The following is a 23,325-nucleotide window of genomic DNA, read 5'->3' as shown; positions in this document are numbered from 1 at the left end:
CATATATAAAACCATATTATTTAAAAAAAATTTTGCAGTGCTTGTTTCAACGTTACAATTGACATTGATAAACAGTGAAGAGCTCTTTAGTTACTGATGTTGCGTTTAATTTTCAATTTGTCATACAGTTGCAGAGGATAAGTGCTTGACTTGTACAGACAAGACTTTACTGAGTTTTTTGCATTGTTCACATGCTGGAATCGTCTATTTTCAAACTGATTGCTTAGGTTCACATTGAAAACTGCATCACCTATCTCTCTCGCCGTCGATTACAAATACGAGGGTTGGAACTTAAACAATGGCAACTATTTATTCACAACCGATACAAAAGAGTTACACGTTTGCACCTGTTGCTGTCTTTCAGAGTAGTCACCAGCGTAGTGTAGAACCCGTTGCCAGCGATGTGGCATTAATAGAGCCTGTTCTGTTGATAGCGGTCTACTGCCTGTCGAATCTACGGAACAGTTCTGAAACGAATGCCACGAAGTGGTTCCTTCATCTTCGGAATCAAATCAAAGTCACAAGAACTTAGTCCGGGGAGTATGGTGGGTGGTACAGTACTTCCCAGTCCCATCGACCGAACAGAGCAGCCACAACTTGCGCTATATGCGCCCGCACATTGTCGTGCAAAATGATGGGTGGGCTGCGCAGAAAGTGTCATCGCTTCTTTCGCAAAGCTGGTCGCAGGTGATTCTCCAAAAATATATATATGTCATTGAACGATAAAATTTTATTTGCATATTGATGGCTTTTAGTGTTACTAAAAAGTGAAATATCAGTTTAAATGGTTCAAATGGCTCTGAGGACTGTGGGACTTAACATCGGAGGTCATCAGTCCCCTAGAACTTAGAACTACTTAAACCTAACTAACCTAAGGACATTACACACATCCATGCCCGAGGCAGGATTCGAACCTGCGACCGTAGCAGTCGCGCGGTTCCAGAATGAAGCGCCTAGAACCGCTCGGCCACCGCGGCCGGCGAAGTATTAGTTTACCAACTCTTTCTTTAAACGTTTGGTTTCAGGTCTCCAGACGATAAGAAAGGAACAAGACATCAGCATAACTCAGGAAGCACTCCATAAACCAACCACGCCGAGAAAAACACGGAATGTTAGTTATTTGTTAGTATTACTAGTTGCTCACACACGGAATAACCAGTGATGTTACTTGGATATTAAAATCAATCACTGTATACTTAATACCGATATACATAGCTCCTGATAAATTTAGCACTTCGTAACACTCGTACATGTTAGGACCAGCACAACTTCAAAATGATTATACATGTCGGGTGTCATAAAACTAATAACTTAGTTTCCAACAGGAGTATCACTTCACAGTCGATGCGTGTTTTATGGAGTTACTGCACTAATGAATGCTCTGTCACTTCAGAACGTGGTACTGGTTAATGCTCTGCTTACTGGTTTTCTGCCGAACTTTTGTTTCCATTTTGGGCACAATACTCTGACGACCGTCCCAGCCATTTTCTTCAGCTGCTGCGAGTTTTGGTGCTATGTGTACTCGCCGCCTGACTTGTAGATAGAGGCACCTGTTTATCGTGAAAATTTTTGCCCGATTTCGTCATTTTGAAAAAGTTATTTTATTTTCTATTTCGTCAATAATTTCGCTAAATTTTATTTCCACTTTTCAGCAGTAAAAGGTAAAGGAAATACATTAATGGCACATTTGCAGTGAAAAATCTTTTATTTTACATAAATTGAAAAACCATAAAAATTATAAATCTTATTAAAACACAAATACCAAATCATGAAAGTTTGGAAAACATTTATCCTGTCCTAGTCTATGTACACAACACACAAGTCAGTCTGAGAAAGACAAGGATACCATGACTTCCATATTACTGGGGGTCAGAGCTGTTCTCCTGTCAGACATTACATTGCAATATCTAGAAAATGATCCCTCACTATCAACATTACTGGTTGGGATCCGCAAAGCCTTCACTGCAGCTTCCACAAAAAGTCCATACTCTGTTTTCAGGGAAAGAAGAATACCATTAACATCAGCATCTTTACCTTCTCTACAAGAACTAATTATTAATACCCTAAACAATGTGTATGGTATAAGAAATTCTGACGTTGGAAGTTCTTGTAGAACGGGAATTTTCTTTATCAGCTGAGAGATTTCAGCACTGTCTAAACTGCCTTTTATTATGTTTCTCTGATCAAACAATTTACCTATAGAAGAAATGACAATTTTTACTGTATCACAATCCATCAAGTGGTTCAGTTTTATAAGACTTGCTTTACCTACAAACTGGAAGAGTGATGTTAACTGTACCTGCATATGCTCTGGCAGTTTAAGAAGCTTTTCTGAAGTTGTCTCGGAAAAAAAAAAACGATGCGTCCTCTAGTAACTTAAAGCTCTTTGCAAGGTCACCAAGCTTAGACTGCAGAAGATGAATTAACGGTATCCTGGAGCTCTCTAATGTCAGCAGCAAATTGCAACATTTTGAACACTGCTCAACAAGCAAAATAGCTAGGCACTGAATTTTGTTTTGCTTCAGCAGAAGTCAAAGCTCTAAAATAATTGACAGCTACACTCTCATCTTCAACAGTTTCAACAAATTCCACTATATCACAGAGATATTCTCCAAGGTACTCGACACTTTCAAACCACGAGTTCCACCTGGTGATGACAGGAATAGGGAAAAGTTTAGCTTTTGTGGGTACACCTCCGTATTTCTGAGCTAAGAACTGAATGTATGCACGCTTTCTCTTTCGGGTATTAAGGAAGATGTGTTTTTCCTGCAAAACACAATGGTTCAAATCACAAAGTTCCACAGCCCACACATTGTCAACCAAATTTAATTTATGAGGCCAGCATTGTGTGGTTACTAACCCTTCCGTGTCATGGAACGTTGTCACGGTGCAGCATCCATTTATCTGCAATGTCTGGCCTCTCTCGCGTCATCCTTTTCCTAAGCCTTTGAAAGACGTCTTTGTGGAACACTTGGATAACAGTTTGTCCTGGAGGAACAAATTCTTTATATGCATGAGACGCTATTTTCAAAAAAGCAAATCAGCGTTGTTCTTATCTCTGATTTGTTCACTCGAGCTTTCTTCGGTTGAGGAGACGTCTCAGTGTGCCACTCCTCACTTTGCCTCTTTGTCTCAGGATCGTATTCAAAAAGCCAGAGTTCATCACGCGTAGTCACACGACTGAACCATTTGCGGTCACTAGCAATCCTCTCAAGAAGATCAACGCAGATGTTTCTTCGATTGTCCTTCTGTTCAGTTGTGAGATTTTTGGGTACTATTTTGGTACAAACCTTTCTGTCAGAATCTGATGTTCGATGAAAATGCTTAACACTTCACGTATTATCCTTATTGTTAAACATCAGTCCGATATCACAAGAGCACGCACACATTCGAAGTTTTCGTCTGTTTTTAAAGCTGAAAGTCTCCCATAGCGAGGTTCTTCTTCAACGCGTTCAAATGATTTGTGCCAGCGAAAAACTTGTGCTCTTGATAAGATATGTTCCCCATAGGCTTGTTTCCGTTTTTCATAGGTCACAGTAGCACCTGACGATGATGGTGGAAATCGTTGACAGCTCGAGGTTTCACCCTGAACTGATGCGGCGAGAAGTCCGACAATGTTTGTTTCATGCGACAGTGCCGTCGCGGAAGAATTCGTTCTCACACATCTTCACTGATGGCACTCTCAATAATTACGTGATGGCAGTATGGGGCTGAAAGTCGGACTAAGCATCTGAAAGGGATGTACACACTGGTCTACGCAAGTAGAACAACACAGCGTTGTCAGATCGCACACAGTGTTGTCAGTCTCATTACTTATCTCAAACACCTTGTATGTTATATCAACTCACGACAGTAGAATTACGTTTTTAGTTCTGAAATTTCAATTTGCTTTAGATCACTCTAGTCGCCTCCCTGACCGCCATAGGGACTCTGTGCTTCACCCTGTGGTCCGGGGCGCCGCTTACTCCACATTCAAAAGTGTCTGAGGTGCATTGTTATGTTTTCAGTAAGTAGCTGAGACATGCTGAGACATGCACGATGTCCTGACAGGTGGTGTACAGCTCCCTTGGTCAGAAGGAAGTGTGACAGTCTTGATACTTGGTAAGTTCTCTTCCATGTTTCTGCCCTGTTCCAGATTTCTTGTCGTTCTCTATCAATGCAAGCCTTTATTTCCTTATTCAGTGTCAGTTTCATCTACTAGGCGAGAGGCTGCAATCCAATTAAGTAATTACATGCAATTCTGAAACAAACGAAACGTCTCGATATCTGGCTGGTGATCCTTATGGAATAACACCTCAAAACCAGAAGGTATCGACCTGATGAAAGGTGGGGCAAATGGGTCACAGACTGTGGAGGCTGTGGAAACCAGGTCAAAAATGTACACAACCGAAATTTACAAGAGGGCTTTCGTGCTTTCTCAAGGACGTTAGCACCGTTCTGCTTTTGGTATGCCTAGTAGTCTCTGTTTCTCAAGGTCAACTGGTACACTTTGCATTGCAACTGAGAGCTAGACTGTCATGTCATGATGAAAAACAATATATCTGTGGGGACGGAGTTGGGACCCTTCCCTACTCACACTATTCTCTTGAGAGTGATTGACTGTGTGGATGGTTATTTATAGTGGATGTATGTGCAGAAGAGATGAATGTACCGTATGTCATAGATGTGTAGTGTGTGTGTGTGTGTGTGTGTGTGTGTGTGTGTGTGTGTGTGTGTGTGTGTGTGTGGCGTGTGTGTGGCGTGTGTGTGGCGTGTGTGTGGCGTGTGTGTGTGCCTGTGTATGACTGCACACTATTCCACCTGTTTCCCACACATTTTGTATGGAAGAAATGATAGAAATGTAAAATTGTGAAATAAGTATAAACAGAGACTGAAAGAAAAATTAAGTGTGTTTTGTAAAAAAATTGACAAAAAATCAAAAGTTAATCTGTCACAGCATTGTTATTATTTCCTGACTCCCTACAGACAACAACTGAGTAAACATTTTTATTTATAACAAACCACACCGTTTCCCTATGGCGCACAGCACTAGAAAGAAGCCACCCACTCAAGTGTGCAGTATTAATAGAAGGAGGAGGACGGAGACCTTCAGTCCCATTGGTCCAGAGGGTGACCTTCATTTTCCTGCCCAGAGACCATGTGACTAGTTCCTGGAATTCCTTATCAGTGGATCAATTAGTTCTAGGCAGTACATCAGTTAAGTTGGGGGTAACCTCGATTTTACAAAATGCAATTACCATATGTGTAACCTGATACCTCCTCTCAACGTTAAGTGTACCTCGACATGGGAAACCAGTATCAGGTGCACTGGAAGGCCTCGAGGGCAGAGGACTGGGGAAGACCCCAAACATACCTAGTGCATCGCCTCATGAGTAACCTGATACTCCCTCTCAAGTCAATAGTAACCTGACACCAGAAATTATTAGGAGGTGCCTGGGGACAGAGCGGAGTGGGGTGACCTTGTATATAAGTTGTCCAATTTTGTAAGCTGACACTGGAAGTGATGTCGTCAAGTATAACCTGATACTCCCATTGTCAGTGGATTAAACCGAATGTAACCAGTTCTGTGCTCATACCAGTAGTCCCCCAAGTTGCATGAACAGGCCTGGAGGGGAGAGAGTTGACCTTGCATATGTTGTTGTTGTTGTTGTGGTCTTCAGTCCTGAGACTGGTTTGATGCAGCTCTCCATGCTACTCTATCCTGTGCAAGCTTCTTCATCTCCCAATACGTACTGTAGCCTACATCCTTCTGAATCTGTTTAGTGTATTCATCTCTTGGTCTCCCTCTATGATTTTTACCCTCCACGCTGCCCTCCAATACTAAATTGGTGATCCCTTGATGCCTCAAAACATGTCCTACCAACCGATCCCTTCTTCTTGTCAAGTTGTGCCACAAACTCCTCTTCTCCCCAATCCTATTCAATACCTCCTCATTAGTTATGTGATCTACCCATCTAATCTTCAGCATTCTTCTGTAGCACCACTTTTCAAAAGCTTATATTCTCTTCTTGTCCAAACTATTCAACGTCCACGTCTCACTTCCATACATGGCTACACTCCATACAAATACTTTCAGAAACGACTTCCTGACACTTAAATCTATACTCGATGTTAACAAATTTCTCTTCTTCAGAAACGCTTTCCTTGCCATTGCCAGTCTACATTTTATATCCTCTCTACTTCGACCATCATTAGTTATTTTTCTCCCCAAATAGCAAAACCCCTTTACTACTTTAAGTGTCTCATTTCCTAATCTAATTCCCTCAGCATCACCCGACTTAATTCGACTACATTCCATTATCCTCGTTTTGCTTTTGTTGATGTTAATCTTATATCCTCCTTTCAAGACACTGTCCATTCCGTTCAACTGCTCTTCCAAGTCCTTTGCTGTCTCTGACAGAATTACAATGTCATCGGCGAACCTCAAAGTTTTTATTTCTTCTCCATGGATTTTAATACCTACTCCGAATTTTTCTTTTGTTTCCATTACTGCTTGCTCAATATACAGATTGAATAACATCGGGGAGAGGCTACAACCCTGTCTCACTCCCTTCCCAACCACTGCTTCCCTTTCATGTCCCTCGACTCTTATAACTGCCATCTGCTTTCTGTACAAATTTTAAATAGCCTTTCGCTCCCTGTATTTCACCCCTGCCACCTTTAGGATTCGAAAGAGAGTATTCCAGTCAACATTGTCAAAAGCTTTCTCCAAGTCTACAAATGCTGGAAAAGTAGGTTTGCCTTTTCTTAATCTAGCTTCTAAGATAAGTCGTAGGGTCAGTATTGCCTCACGTGTTCCAATATTTCTACGGAATCCAAACTGATCTCCCCGAGGTCGGGTTCTACTAGTTTTTCCATTCGTCTGTAAATAATTCGCGTTAGTATTTTGCAGCTGTGACTTATTAAACTGATAGTTCGGTAATTTTCACATCTGTCAACACCAGCTTTCTTTGGGATTGGAATTATTATATTCTTCTTGAAGTCTGAGGGTATTTCGCCTGTCTCATACATCTTGCTCACCAGATGGTAGAGTTTTGTCAGGACTGGCTCTCCCAAGGCTGTCAGTAGTTCTAATGGAATGTTTTCTACTCCTGGGGCCTTTTTTCGACTTAGGTCTTTCAGTGTATCATATCTCCCATTTCATCTTCATCTACATCCTCTTCCCTTTCTATAACATTGCCCTCAAGTACATCGCCCTTGTATAGTCCCTCTATACACTCCTTCCACCTTTCTGCTTTCCCTTCTTTGCTTAGAAATGGGTTTCCATCTGAGCTCTTGATATTCATACAAGTGGTTCTCTTTTCTCCAAAGGCCTCTTTAGTTTTCCTGTACGCAGTATCTATCTTACCCCTAGTGAGATAAGGCTCTACATCCTTTACATTTGTCCTGTAGCCATCGCTGCTTAACCATTTTGCACTTCCTGTCGATCTCATTTTTTAGACGTTTGTATTCCTTTTTGTCTGCTTCATTTACTGCATTTTTTTATTTTCTCCTTTCATCAATTAAATTCAGTATTTCATCTGTCACCCAAGGATTTCTACTAGCCCTCCTCTTTTTACCTAGTTGATCCTCTGCTGCCTTCACTATTTCATCCCTCAAAGCTACCCATTCTTCTTCTACTGTATTTCTTTCCCTCATTCTTGTCAATTGTTCCCTTATGCTCTTCCTGAAACTCTGTACAACCTCTGGTTTAGTCAGTTTATCCAGGTCCGATCTCCTTAAATTCCCACCTTTTTGCAGTTTCTTCAGTTTTAATCTACAGCTCATAACCAATAGATTGTGGTCAGAGTCCATATCTGCCCCTGGAAATGTCTTACAATTTAAAACAAAGTTATCAGAGAAATATGGTAAAGTTGAAAGGTAATGCAGCCGGAATCAGCTATTGTGTTACGAATTCCGCCAAGAGGTGCTCTAATTCAACGCTGCATCATCAGATGCACTAAGAGTATAGGTCTACACTACTATGATAGAATTTAATTATTTCCTCATGCCCCTACTTTGTACAACACACAGGGGGTGGACAAAAATATGGAAACACCAAACCACAATACCTTACAATGCCTAATAAAGTGCTGGTTCATGAGTACGTGATTTAGTTCTGCAGTGACTTTTGGAGCTGTCGTGCTCTTATTTTTTGTCACAGTCCTCTTCAATAACATCTGTAACGATCACTCAACGAACACTTTCGTCCGCGTTTTGACTTGGCGGATGATGATTTTCTGCTTTCTCTGTAATGTGGTATAAGCCTTCGATACGGTGACTCTTGAAACACCAAACACTTCAGCTATCTTGAATATGGAAGCACCCACCATACATGTTTTCATATTTTTGTCCAAACCTTGTAGATTTGGGGTTACCTACGATTGTTGTAAACGGATCTGTATTGCAACTTCTAACGTGTCAGAAGAAGTTTATGAAAAGTGTTTGAAATGTGTCTGCGTATTCGTGTTTAAGAAGAAAGCTATTGTGAAAACAAGTAAGTCAAAAGGCTTGATACAATGATGGAGCCTGACATGAGAGCCTCACTTGGCGGTGTTTCTACCTTAACAGCCTTGCCTTTCAATTTTAGCATCTTTCTCGCTCTAGTCACAGGCCCTCTAGTGGTTATCATAACTGTAGACGCTGGTTCGCCAGGTCCACCAGCCCCACTACCCCATCTCATGCGCCAGCCCCTACTGCACAGTCTGCTACCGTCACTACTCGGTCACTGTTGTAGGAGAACTCATGCAAGATAATTGCAGCCTCTGCACAGAAACGCATTCGTATCCTGAATGCTGGATGAGTCCACCTGTTCATTCCTGAAGGACAGCTGCCTCAGTGGGCTGTCACCTGCTAGGCTGTGCACTCGTCCATCTGAAGTGGCCGTCTGTTATTTATGTACTATCTTACTGAGTAACTGACTTTCTTGTTCAGTACTGTAGCAATCATATCTGTCGAATTCTTGTTTGTGCTGGCATAGCGTGTTAAAAATATGTTTTCAGACTCCCTATGTGTAACATAGAAGTTTTACACTGTGTAAGTCTACATGGAGACGCCATCTGTTCAACTGTATCTTCCCTGCTGCACGGTGGCTGTTCAAAATGATGCCCCCATCATCACCGTTGTTCCCTCCTCTGCCGTGCTGTCTGTGCAGGTATAGGTCATGTTATTTTGTGCGGAGTCTGCTGGTTAATTTTTCGTACACTGTGGGAAAATAACCCAACACGACCAAAGAGTTGTGCAAGATAAACGAAAGCTGACAGTGATGTTTCTACACCTGGAATACGACGTCTACTCAAACTTCGCGCCTGTCGTATGAAGATGCAAATTAGGTTTGCTATAAATACACGCTGTACCTGATGCTAGTAAAGACTGCCTTTAAGACGGCAAAGATGCCATTGTCAACAGCTCACCGAGTTTGAACGGGGTCGTGTAATACGGCTAGGAGAAGCTGGATACTGGAGAAAGAGTTGATAGGAATTTACTGTACATGTTCGCTGGCAGTAGTGGACCCAAAATGGAACGGTCGCCAAAAGACTGGGCTCTGGATGGCCATGTGGCATTACCGACACAGAAGACCATTGTGTTACGCGCAACAGCAATTAGAGCAGGAGTTGGCACCACAGTGACACAACAAACTGTTACAAATCGGTTACTTCAAGGGTAGACCCGAGTCAGTCGCCCTGTAGCATACATTCCACTGACCCCAAACCAACGCCGTTTGCGACTTCAGTGGTATCAAGCAAGAGATAACTGGAGGGCAGGGTGGAGGTGTGTTGTGTTTTCTGATGAAAGCCGGTTCTGCCTCAGTGCCATTGATGGCAGTGCTTAAATTAACCTGTGAACTTGCAAAATTAATCACTTAAATATTTTATACCTTGACTAAGGTTTTCCCGAAATTTCCTTACCCTACACTAATTAGGTCTTGGTACTGGGAATTTATTTTCCGTCAATGTATTTTGCTGTCTGTTAACACATACAGTTAAAGCGAATGTCTCATTACACTAATGTGGGACCGTCTATCGAATGGACACTTAAAATTTCACTTGCATAAAAGCTGTTTTGCTTGTAATGAGAAACAATCCAATGTTTTCTGTTAACACCGGGTGTCACAAAAACACGTGATGAGCAATGGGGTAACTGCAACCGGGACATTGTTCTGACGCCACCGGGCGCCCAAAAACGGGAGAAAAATAAGAAGAAACGAAAGAAGTATTAAAGCAACCACTCAAGTGAAGTCTTTCTGTATGTTAAAATAAATGAAGTTGGTTTTGGAAATCATTCTGGCATAAAGATATGCCAGTCGTTCAGTCAACTATAGCTAGCAAAGAATCCTGTGCTCAGTGCCTGTAAGTATTTACAAAGACGAGGAGCTAAAAATCACAGAAATGTGTGTAGATGCTCTTCACGGGTATGCAGTCCGATTTCATCGTCCTGACGACACGTCATGTCGTCCGCAGCTCGTGGTCGTGCGGTAGCAGCGCGATTCGTCATGGGGACATTTAGTCAGCGCGAGAGCGTTACGGAGATGCTGAACAAGCTCCAGTGGCGGACACTTCAAGAAAGGCGTTACGCAATACGGAGAGGTTTATTATCGAAATTACGAGAGAGCACATTCCGGGAAGAGATGGGCAACATATTACTACCGCCCACATATATCTCGCGTAATGATGACAACGAAAAGATCCGAGAAATTAGAGCAAATACGGAGACTTACAAGCAGTCGTTCTTCCCACGCACAATTCGTGAATGGAACAGGGAAGGGGGGATCAGATAGTGGTACAATAAGTACCCTCCGCCACACACCGTAAGGTGGCTCGCGGAGTATAGATGTAGATGTAGCGTTCTCGCTTCCCGCGCCCGGGTTCGATTCCCGGCGGGGTAGGCGATTTTCTCTGCCTCGTGATGACTGGGTGTTGTGTGATGTCCTCAGGTTAGTTAGGTTTAAGTAGTTCTAAGTTCTAGGGGACTTATGACCGTAGATGTTGAGTCCCATAGTGCTCAGAGCCATTTGAACCATTTGACACGTCATGTCGACGGTCAATGTGACCGCCATCTTCAGGTGAGATTGCAGGTGCACAAACACGCCGAAACCGAGGTATCACCAGATACGGCAGCTCCTTTATACCCCAGAAACAGGCCGACATTGTTGACATTATTAATAGAGATAAAGGTGTTCCTCTAAGCAAGATGTGGAATTCTATTTTATCAGATATAAAACAACAGCGACCTGGTTTTCGACTAGTTTCATCTTAATTTACGATTCATTGCTCTTGTTAGTTCTTGCCACCTGTGGCGCTGCGGTTCTTCTTCTCCCAGAGGGCAGCCGTTCCTCTTCTCATGCAGGCACAGCGTTCCCAGGGTATAACGGAGTCGTCATAGCTGATGTTACCTCAGTTCCTGCGTGATTGTGCACCTGCAATCTCACCCAAAGGTAGTGGTCATTTGGACCAACGAAACATCGCATCGTCAGAACAATGAAATCTGGCTGTAAATCCGTTAAGAGCACCAACATTTATTACGCTGGGAAAATCTATATAATCACAATGGTTTATGTAGTCCGCCTGGATGGCTGCGCGATCGACACAACGGATTGCTAATTGAAGCGGTCCAGGTTCGATTCCCCGTCAGGTCGCAGATTTTCCCCGCTCAGGGACTGGATTTTGTGCTATCCTTACGTTCATATAGTTAAAAATGGCATTCCATTTTTGAAATGGATGCATGGGCACGTCCTGAAACACAACAAATTAAAAAAAAAAATGTTGTATGTAATTGAACATGAAATGGTTTAAATTTATTTCTATGTTTAATGAAGATATTTTTCCCACACACTACTGAAAGTGAGGTTGGTAGCGACTGAGAACAAGTGAATATCAGTCCGAAATCGCACAGTCTTTCTACTCCTATCGAAACTGCCATTCCCATCACCCAGTTCTCCAATGAGTATTGTCAGAGTGAACGATTATTCACACATCAAAAACAATTTTGCAACAAGACGTAAACAACCATGCATGAGCATCGCCTATTAGACGGAGGGGTTTCAACAACGATCAGTTCCTGTCATTCCACCAGAAAAGAGGAACACGGCTTGTGTTGTCTGTAGTTCAACCTTGCCTAGACGGTCAATACCGCAGTTAGATCGCGTCCGCATTGTTACTTTGTGCCAGGAAGAGCTCTCAATAAGGGTAGTGTCCAGGCGTCTCGGAGCGAACCAAATCGATGTTGTTCAGACATGGAGGTGATACAGAGAGACAGGAACTGTCCATGACGTGCCTCGCTCAAGCCACCTAAGGGTTACTACTGCAGTGGATGACCGCTACCTACGGATTATGGCTCGGAGGAACCCTGACAACAACGCTACCATGTTAAATCATGCTCTTCATGCAGCCACAGGACGTCATGTTACGACTCAAACTGTGTGCAGTAGTAGGCTGCATGATGCGCACCTTCACTCCTGACGTCCATGGCGAGGTCCACTTTGCAACATGCAGCGCAGTACAGATGGGCCCAACAACATGCTGAATGGACTGCTCAGGATTGGCAGCACGTTCATTTCACCGACGAGTGTCGCATATGCTTTCAACCACAAAATAGTAAGAGACGTGTTTAGAGGCAACACAGTCAGGCTGAACGCCTTAGACACACTGTCCAGAAAGTGCAGCAAGGTGGAGGTTCCCTGCTGTTTTGAGGTGGCATTATGTGGGGCCGACGTACGCCGCTGGTGGTCATGGAAGACGCAGTAACGGCTGTACAACACGTGAATGCCGTCCTCAAATCCATCGTGCAACCATATCGGCAGCATATTGGCGAGGCATTCGTCTTCATGGACGACAATTCGCTCCCCCAACGTGCACATCTTGAGAATGACATCGCTCAACTAGAGTGGCCAGCACGTCCTCCAGGCATGAACCCTATAGATCATGCCTGGGATCGATTGAAAAGGGCTGTTTATGGACGATGTGACCCATCAGCCACTCTGAGGGATCTACACAGAATTGCCGATGAGGAGTGGGGCAATCTGGACCAACAGTGCATTCATGAACTTGTGGATAGTATGCCACAACAGATAAGGGCATGCATGCATCAATGCAAGAGGACATGGTACTGGGTATTAGAGGTACCGATGTGTACAGCAATCTGGACCACCACCTCTGAAGGTCTCACTGTATGGTGGTACAACATGCAATGTGTGTGGTTCTCATGTCCAACAAAAAGGACGGAAATGATGTTTACGTTGATCTCTATTCCAATTGTCAGGTCAGGAGGATAAGCAATCTACTTGCTTGTGGAAAGTCCTCTACTGATTAGAGGGGTAAAGACGCACCAGGAAATCAAATCAGTGGTGCATATATCCTTTTGGATTACTCTGGCATGCCTCCCTCCTCAATACAAATTCTCACTGCTGCCCCAGTCTACTTCAACACAAGGAGGGTAATCTGTGCAGTCGTGCGAACCACTGTACCGTTGTGGCTGTACCGTTGTGGCTGCCCCAGTCTACTTCAACACAAGGAGGGTAATCTGTGCAGTCGTGCGAACCACTGTACCGTTGTGGCTAGCACAGCTGCCTAGTAAGCATGAGATCCGGGTTCGATTCCCGCCCTTGGTACAAATTTTCACTTGGCATTTCAGTCTTTATACATAAAAACATATTTTTCTGTTGTAAATGGAACAGTCATATTGGGTAATTTCATTAAAAAATAAACCCAAATTAAAAAGGCTGTTATCCCTCAAAAGGCTCAACAGACTGTCTTTATGGATCACTGCATACGTATAAAATGCTCAGGAAGAAAAATTAAGTTTGTTAAGCAATGACAGCTTGTATCAAGAAGGATAATTTTTAGAAGTTAACACTAGGTGTCTGCACACAGAAACTTAAATTGTTGGCTCAGCTATTAACATACAGTGCAACTCCATTTTTACATAATTAAATGGACTTTTAAAAAAATGTGGGAAATGACTTTTTAAGCAGTAATGGCTACGTATAGGGTCCCCTTCCCCCTTCATTTTGTAGTTTATGTATGGTATGTGTATGGAATAGGCATCAAAATACTTGTCAGGGCTTTTTTCTTACCTAATAAAGGTTTTTTAGATTCTGTACTATGTTTAACCACTGACATTAGATTTACCAACACACTACAACAACAAATCACACTAAGAATGACACATTTTGGGGAGAGGAAAACAAGCAACCAAGCAACGACCGTGTTGATTTGTGTGTTTGCGAAGCTAAGGTGCCATATTTGGCACATTTATACTTGCAGCTTTCGAAAAATGCGATTCAAGTGTACACTGCAGCAAAGTTCTCTCCAAAATACATCATTTATAGTGTAATGGAAAAGTGATGTTGGCAGATGAACACAGTACTCTGAACTTGTCTAGCTATTCTAAAATTTGTAACAGAAAATGCATGGGCTATTGTTAAGTGCATTAAATATGGTGCTACACTACAGATCGATCTGTCATCACAGCCTTTATTTCATATTCACTGGCTTTTCCAAACTAGTAACCAAACTGTCATCTTCAAATCAACCAAGACCTCAGGCTACATACAGATCAATCTTTCATAGCAACCGAGATTCCAGGTGGGGGTACTACATCACACTTTAGACTTTTAAGAACACACTTGATAAAATATTACTAAATTATTTTTTTTTGAACTAACCTTTAATTTGAATGACCCTTGTGAGTTATATTTATGTTTTCCTGTAATATGGTTTCCAGCTTTAACATCTACATCTACAGCATAAGTATGTGTTTTTTTCTTTTTTTTTGTCTTCACTGCTGCATTTACGACTGCAACTGAGGAACACCACTGTCACTATCACTTCCTACACTGTCATTGATTTCCTGTATATGGATGTCTTAGACACATTCATTTTCAACAGTGACAACATTATTATTAAAATGCTCACTCGTCTGGAGAGGAAACCCTATAACCTTACCCACAATGAAACACACAGAATTTTAGTGTCACCATTATTAATCAGATCTGATACATTTCCTTTGTCAGGTTGAACGAATCCCACTTTTCGATAGCTTTTGGAGATTGTGGATTCTTCAGTATTCTTCAGTCATTTCATACCTTGACAACACTGTGTAAAGCATCTAAATTGACACCTTGAAGGGTCTGGGTTAGTGCCTTTTGCACAGTTATTTTACTGCAGTGTGTTTGGAATGCATGGATAATATGCAAATCCAGTGGCAAAGCAAATGGATTAATTGTGGGTCGGCTTACCTTATATCTATCCAGGAGATACTCATGTATCAAAGTTATCAATCACATATGTTTAAACTTCTGACCACTTGTTCAACCAGTGTTTTTTCTTAATTGTGCAGAGAGAACTTAATCTATCATTTGTCATTGAATTCCCAAGGAATTTTTAAAATTCTTTTAAGGTTGTTCATACTTCTCAGGAGGAGCTTAGTGACAGTGAATGTAAGAATCAATTTGATAAGCTTTGTTACTTCATTATAAATATTTTGAAGATCATTGTCTGTTACGAATTTAAGATCTGAAGGTGGTGCATATTTAAGTTTGTCAATATAAATGTTTCTTGACTCATTTTCCACTCATTCTTTGTTGAAGAATAGTAAGTTGGGAGAAGGCCGTTCACTTCCATTGTTGAAAATTTGGATTATAATTTCCAAACTAATTCTTATCCAGCAACTGAATAATCTGGAGCTCTCCAAAACGCATTTTGATTTGTGATATCATGTTATCTAATATCTCGTAAGATAACACCTTAATGAACTGAATGTTACAGTCTTGTACTTATTTCACAGTGAAATTTCTTACTGTAGCTTTCAATACAGGAGGTCATAGTTTCTTCCAATCTCATATCCTTTAACAAACAGATGGTCTTCTTGATTTCAGCATTGCACTAAAATCACATGCAACTTTGTCTGAAGAAGTACATAGAGATGGTCAATATACACAAATATTTTTTTGTAAAGGTAAAGCGGGGAAAGAAATCGAGTTTTACTAAAAATGCTTAACAGGCCAGAAGCACTGTTCAATGACTCTGCATGTATATTTTGGAGATGTCTTTCATTGCTTAAAAATGAATGGAATGCCACAAGATTGTAAATGAAAAGACTAACTGCACTAGATGAAGTTTATGAACCCAACAGTGCAAAAATATAGCTCATGACCATTTTTGCTTAACAAAATTTTGGACACTTCCATGTTTACATTATTACTGTGGCATCATGTTTGGCTCAATATTTTGTCAGTTATCTCCCAAAACATAAAGTGCATTGAGAACTATTTCTGATAAACCCTGAGCAACTTTGTCAGTGTGAAAACCCTGGGTAACCATCTTGTGGGGTAAACTTGAGAATAATGCTCATTTATTGAGTTACAATAACCATCCAGGATTTCACCTGCTTGTACTCCAGCCAACTCACAAGACTGTAACTCTTCTTTAATGTGATTATTAATGACATCAGTAACCAAATCAATAAATTAATTTTGAATTGTGCTTGATGTTCCTTTGAACCAAGCAGTGCTCTGCAAGTGATCAATGTTCCTGTGTAAATAAAATTACCAATAATTCGAAGTAACTCCTTTTGTTATCAAAACTTTCATCTTCAAAGTGTCCTCTGAATGCAAAACTTTTGCTTGCCCAAGAAACAAACAACATCAATAAGTCTCTCAATTATGAATCTATTTTTGTTTCAGAATCACATTATGTTTTATGGCTAGAAGTTTCGCTCCTTCAGAAACTGAATGTTCAATTCACGCATGATTCAGCCATGTTTCTTCTGTCAAAATTTTTTGTCACACATACTCTGAAAGAATGTTCTTTTTTAATACCAGACCCATCAACCAAAACACATGTGTAACAATACAATTTCTTTGTTACAGAGTGACCTGTAAGCTAAGGATAATTTTTATTCGAAGAAAATTGTAATTTTCTGTTTTGTTTTCCATCAACTATTTTAATGTCTAAGTGTGGTGCATATCACTTATCTTTACAAGCACACTTTGTTTCAGATGTCCAGCTTGAAAATGGTTTGTCATCTAATTCGTGAAATAAAGACACAAGTGTTCCCTCTGCACACAAACTTACGAATTATAGTACTAAAGCGAGCTTTGCTAAACCAGGACTGAACATCATGCAAAATAACACACAATTTCACAGCTGAGGCTAACCTCGATGCCATGCTCCTACAACACATGACCGACTGCCACCCGGCTGATTGCCAAGCGGAAACAAGAGGCTATTTCTAGAAGCCGCCAGTGACCTGTTAAACTGTATATCATGGATAGCACAGTGAAATCTCAACCGAATTGTAACAGGATGGGGTATCTGGTATGATTTGTTCCACTCCATGCACGATTTGTCACTTCGCTGATGTGTGTGCCAACTTTACCTTACAAATATCTTGGGATCATTGTTCTTGAGTTATTTGTTGTAGCGGGCCTGTCTATTCAAGCTACTAAAATGACATAATCACTTTTGCGATAACTCTTCTGTATTATAAGTGCAATGAACAACTTCATTTACAACTGTAGCTGAACCAGATCTCTTTTAACTTGTAGCTCAAAATAGATCACAACATGTATTGCTGTACTGATACATTGCAGACTGACAGTTCTCATGTATAATCCTCAACTGTTCTGACGTTGACTTTTCGCCCGTGCCCTTTGTTCTGTGACTTCCAAGGCACTGCCACGCCACAACACCATGGCACAAATGGGTCTTCACAGCCAGTGGAGACGCACTTACCATCATGCATTGTTAAAGCTCTGAGCTGATGTTTTTTGCACCCAGTCCCCACATAAGGCAAACCAGAGGGTACACAGTGGGATGTTCCACACTTAAAAACTACCAAGCAACATTCCCTATTTCCACGAAAATCTTTTGCTGGCCTGCGATGTTAGAAATGGAACATGTTATTCTGCAGAATCGACATGTTACGCCACAGATGCCTCCAACGAGATGAAAAATGTTGTGTAATCAAACTTACTTGGCTAATTACCAACATCATCTAACATTTGAAAATTTCAACCAAATAACCACAACTTTTAGTTTTCTCCAATTATTCTTTGTATCTCTATTTAAAGTCACTTACGACCAAACCCCTAGGATAAATTTTACAGTTATCATCAACGCTTTCTTTAATTCCTAACTACACACATTACAAAAGTTACCTTCACATTTACCATTCTCTTTCTTTGTGACATGTCTTGATTCATCATTTCTTACATAATCATTTTTTATCAGAATTTACAAGAGCTTAGCTCTCCCCTCTGCATTTCCATTAAAAAAAATGTATATCACATAATTCATCTTGCTTTAATAAAGGATAGTGTCTCTTTATTAGCCTTCTTTCATACTTAATGTTTGTTCCGAATCTTGGTGTATGCCTGTTCAACCATACAGTTGTTCATTGAATGCTATAATCTTGAAAATGCCTTCCCTTTACATATTTTATTGCTCTTTTTGTGTTGCATTTCCTTGTACTTTCTCAATTACTTCACATGCACATTGTTTCATTTTCATAGATAAAAACATGAGACACATTCGCTCTGTTTGATCAGACTATATCATTACTACAGTACTCTCAATCAAAGGTAATTGCGTTTACTTTTCTTTCAATTCATTGATTACAACAACATTCATTAGCTCTCTCTCATCAGAGATAACTGAAGTCTTTTGTATTGTTTGAGTGCAGCAGCTGTCAAACAGTTCATTAGCTCTCTTTCACCAGAGATAACAAAAGTCCAGGCTATGGCACAAAATGACTGATTCACCAAGGTATTGCCTTTTTGCTTGCATGTTAGTATGTCATACTCCACTTACGGAATGGTTTCTTTTCACTTCCTCTTCTATCTTAGGTTTATGTACAATTGTAGTACTCAATCTCTCTTATGGAAAAGGTTCCAAAATTCCTCATAGAAAACGTACAAATTAATTGTTTCAATAGATGAAGGAAATTTTTTACAGGACATTCTCTGTTTTTACTGCACATGTTTATGACCATGCCCACATAATCACGCTTTAAAAGAAATTTTAAATCTTTATGTTACATTGTTTTTATCACCATTGACTAATATACTGGTACTCATTGCTTTCACACTTAGATCTTAAGTAACATAATTTTATTGTTACATTACATCTTCTAAGTCTATATTTACTTCTAGGATAGGACAGTAGGAAATGGATTTAGGTTATAGAAGGCTAGAAGAAACTGCTCCTGGGTAAACGAAACGTGGAATACTGAAACAGTTAACTTGGACACCCAACAGATGTCAACATGCAAAGATCACAGATTCTGCAGGGGATATGAATACATGTCTATATTGTATAATCCATTCTTTTGAACAGTCTCCAGGTCTATAAAAAATACCGCTTTCACATGGTGTATGCCTAGCATGTTGAAGGGTGTGGAGGGAAAAAATCTTGCTGGTTTTCTTTTTCAAAATAGAAAGAGATCAAAATCCTTAACCAATACTGTCATCCACCTAGAATTGTAAATTTTCCTTCACTGTATTTTGTAATTCTTCTGCTTTAATTTCTGTTGAAGGTGGCCACTTAGATAACTATAAGGGAACACTGCATGTCCCATGCTGCCAAAGTTAAATTATCAAACTTTGTGATCCATTATCTCGGGAAGTTTATGTGTCACCAACTTCCCACAATTAATGAATGTGCTTTTGTAGATATAATGAATGTGCTTTTGTACAAATATACTGGATTAGAATTACTGCAAAAATTGTATTAAGAGGTAAGTTATGTTGTTTTTTTTGCAAACTTTAATTTTTATAGCAGAATTTTGTGACTACATAACATAAAAAAGTGAAGAAAGTAGGACATTTTTATTTTTCTAGTTTCACATGTCCTGAATCTTATTCTTGGCATGCAGTGGAAATTTCATGATTCTATCTTCAATACTTCCTGAAATGATGGTCATTTATAGGAAAAAAAAAGGTTCCAAGTTTTTGTTATCATAAACTTTTATATGCTTACAGTTCTAACTCTTTAATACACTCCAATTATCCTGTGTCCTCTCCAATGTCACCATCACCCAATACTTCCCCTCTTCTTTTTTTCTTGGTTCTTTGGTCATTTACTAAACAGCAAACTCTGCTCGGCATACTCGAAGCATTTAAAGTTCTCACAGACCTCTATCAGTGTTCTGCGCTAATCTCATACCTACCTTCAGTGTTTCATAGTTCCCACCATCAAAAGTTATTACAGTGTCAGACACACTAACTTCAGAGTCATGAGGCCAATAGAAACATTTTTAGGCACATGCACTATTATTGAAGGATTCATTCACATTCTGGGTCTTCCCATACAAACATTTCCTTAGTAGTTCTGGATTTACGAAATCGTTCAATAACAGTTTGATTGCCACACTGCCAATGGTAACCAGAAAATTTAGCTTCCCTTTACTTGCACCAAGCACTATGGGATGTCGTCACTTCAGACATATTATTCTGGTTATTTACACTTCCTCCACAGGTCACACATTTCTTTTTTTTTTACAAATTTAGGTGCAAAGACATCTGATATATCTGTTCCCCAATTTGCATTTTTTAACACACTGGAGCCTAATGGGTCGGCAATCCAGTTAATACCTGGATCCTGAGGAAATTTGCTACAATTTTTTAATAAATTCACTAATCCACTTACCTCTTTAGGTACTATTTCAGCTTAACCTTCCATCCTTACTCTTTACGGATATGTATACATTTGGCACAAATAAATTATACAGGGATTTGTAGATATTACTCTAAAGATACTGTTTTTCAGCATTTCTTTTTCCCCAAAGTGGACAAAATTTTCATAAGTCACAGGAAATGGTAGGCTATTGATTTAAAATCACTTGTCAGCAGGAAATACTAAATGCTTCATTTATAGGTAAAGTGTTTTATTGTCAATTTTTTTTCTCATTTTTACAAATTAGAGAATGTCACTCGGGTATGAAATCTTTCAAAACACTTGGGAACACAAAGACCTTTGTTACATGGCCTACAGTAGTATCTGGTCTCTTTTCTCACTACCTTTCCTGCAGTTTTCCCTTGTTCCTTGCATATTCTAGTTGGGTCTGTTTTCTTTTTTGTTGGAGGCAGTTTCTCAGGAAAATGATATGCTGTGAGTCTGTTTGCGTTTGCAACTCCAGATGCTAAATGTGTGTCTTTATTTAGTTCTGCTCCTCCTTTTTGAACCAATTGCTATGCTAATTTACATATAAAATCTGCTAATGCATATGTTTTTGATATTTTGAATAATGTTGGCATTCACAACTGCCCTCATAAAAATATGGAAGAAAATCTTTTTCCAAAATTTTACAGTTTTTCGCTGGAAGGGATAGTACCTCGTCAGCTGGTCTCCTCTGTCAACACCTGTTTTAGACAAGTTGTAGTCTAGAACAACATCTGCCTTTACTACCTCAACATATCCACTCCTGGATTTTACACTGACATGCGAAGCAGTCATCTTATGCTGTGATGACAACATGTGTACATCACGTTTTTCCATTTCAAGCGGAAAAGGTGTCCTTTGCGAAGAAAAGTCATTTCTCCTTTCTTTAGTTTTTGATTTATTAGGTCTCTAGGCAAACCTATTCATCACAGTTCCAAATCCCAATGTACTTCTTTCCCATAGTTCTTCAAGGACTGAAAGACTTGTATAAAATCTATCCACGTACACCACATGTTCTTTTCCCAAGTAAGAGGTACATAGCCTCAGCAGCAGGCATTTGACAGAATTGTCAACATTTCCTTTTCCTCCAGTATAAACTTCAGCATTGCACATGTAACCTGTTAGAGCATCACTTACAACATAAAATTTTATCTCATATTTCTCTTGTTTGTCTTTCATATAAACACGGAATCCAATTCTTCCTCGAAAAGAACATATTGCTTCATCCACAGTCAGATTTTGTGATGGGTGAAATACTTTTCTGCATCTTTCTGTGAAAATGTCCCAAACAGGTCTTATTTTACGCAGAGGGTCATGGCCTGGTTCTTGTTGAGTTACCCATAATGCATTATTGTTCACAGGGAGCATCCTGAATATGGCAAAGAATCTGTATTGTGATATTAGCTGAGAAGCAAGTGATGAAGAATGCACAGGGTCTTCAGACCAATAATCCCTAAGTTTAGGATTCTTTACAACACACACATGCAAAATGTTTGCAAAAGATTGATATAATTAATGTGTCCTCAGTGATCTCCATTTTTTTCCAAACAGTTTTTGATCTGATGGTGAAGATCAGAAATAGTATCAGTGTAACATATATTTTGTCTGACTTTACCTTTAGAAACATGCTGTGATAAAAAAATTGCAACAAACAGTCTAGTTCTGTTGATAACGTATAGGCAGGAACCTGAATTCCACTTGTTTCTTCAAACAGAGGCAATTCAGGGAGTGCAACAAAATGACACCATTCGTTATGCAGGGCGGGCTGTTGACAAACCTTACTAATGGAAACTTGTGCATTAGCTTCTTCATACTCACTACTATCGCTTCTATCAGCAGCACAGGTTTCCAACTCATGTGAATCATCTTCATTTTCTGAAAAATTGCCGATGTTGTCCGAAAGATCATCAAGTTCTGAGACATTGTCCAAAAGTACTTCAATCTCTAAGTCTAACAAGCAATGTCTCTTAGCCATATTCATAATGAGATTTCCACTCTGCAGCGGAGTGTGCGCTGATATGAAACTTCCTGGCAGATTAAAACTGTGTGCTGGACTGATACTCGAACTCGCCTTTCATGGGCAAGTGCTCTACCAACTGAACTACCCAAGAACGACTCTCACCCTGTTCTCACTCTTTACAGAAGCTCTCCTGCGAACCTAGTTCTGCAAGGTTCGCAGGAGACCTTCTGTAAAGTTTGGAAAGTAGGGGACGAGGTACTGGCAGAAGTAAAGCTGTGAGGACGGGGCGTCAGTTGTGCTTGGGTAGCTCAGTTGGTAGAGCACTTGCCCACAAAAGGCAAAGGTCCCAAGTTCGAGTCTTGGTCCAGCACACAGTTTTAATCTGCCAGGAAGTTTCATATCAGCACACACTCTGCTGCAGAGTGAAAATCTCATTCTGGAAACATCCCACAGGCTGTGGCTAAGCCATGTCTCCACAATATCCTTTCTTTCAGGAGTGCTAGTTCTGCAAGGTTCACAGGAGAGTTTCTGTAAAGCCATATTCATGTTTTATAAGGTTTTACACACAGGAAGGATGCAAACAATAGCACAACACGGCAGCCGATAAGGAACGAAACAACCTTCAACAATATCCTGAGAAAGGGTGCAGTTCACGTAACACTGGTACATTCACGAGAGACAGGCATGTACTAACCATCAACAATGCACTTGCGACTAGCTCAACAATTA

At 40.3% G+C, this 23,325-nt stretch overlaps 1 pseudogene; it reads right to left on the bottom strand.

Moving 5' to 3' along the window:
• Positions 1–1,800: 1,800 nt before the first annotated feature.
• LOC126263477 (uncharacterized) lies at positions 1,801–22,611 on the bottom strand (annotated as a pseudogene).
• Positions 22,612–23,325: the final 714 nt, after the last annotated feature.

The sequence above is a fragment of the Schistocerca nitens genome, chromosome 6, assembly GCF_023898315.1.
Source record: "Schistocerca nitens isolate TAMUIC-IGC-003100 chromosome 6, iqSchNite1.1, whole genome shotgun sequence".
In the NCBI taxonomy this organism is placed as follows: Eukaryota; Metazoa; Arthropoda; class Insecta; order Orthoptera; family Acrididae; genus Schistocerca; species Schistocerca nitens.
Note: the sequence above shows the minus strand (reverse complement) of the source record. Positions and strands in the feature narration are given on the sequence as shown.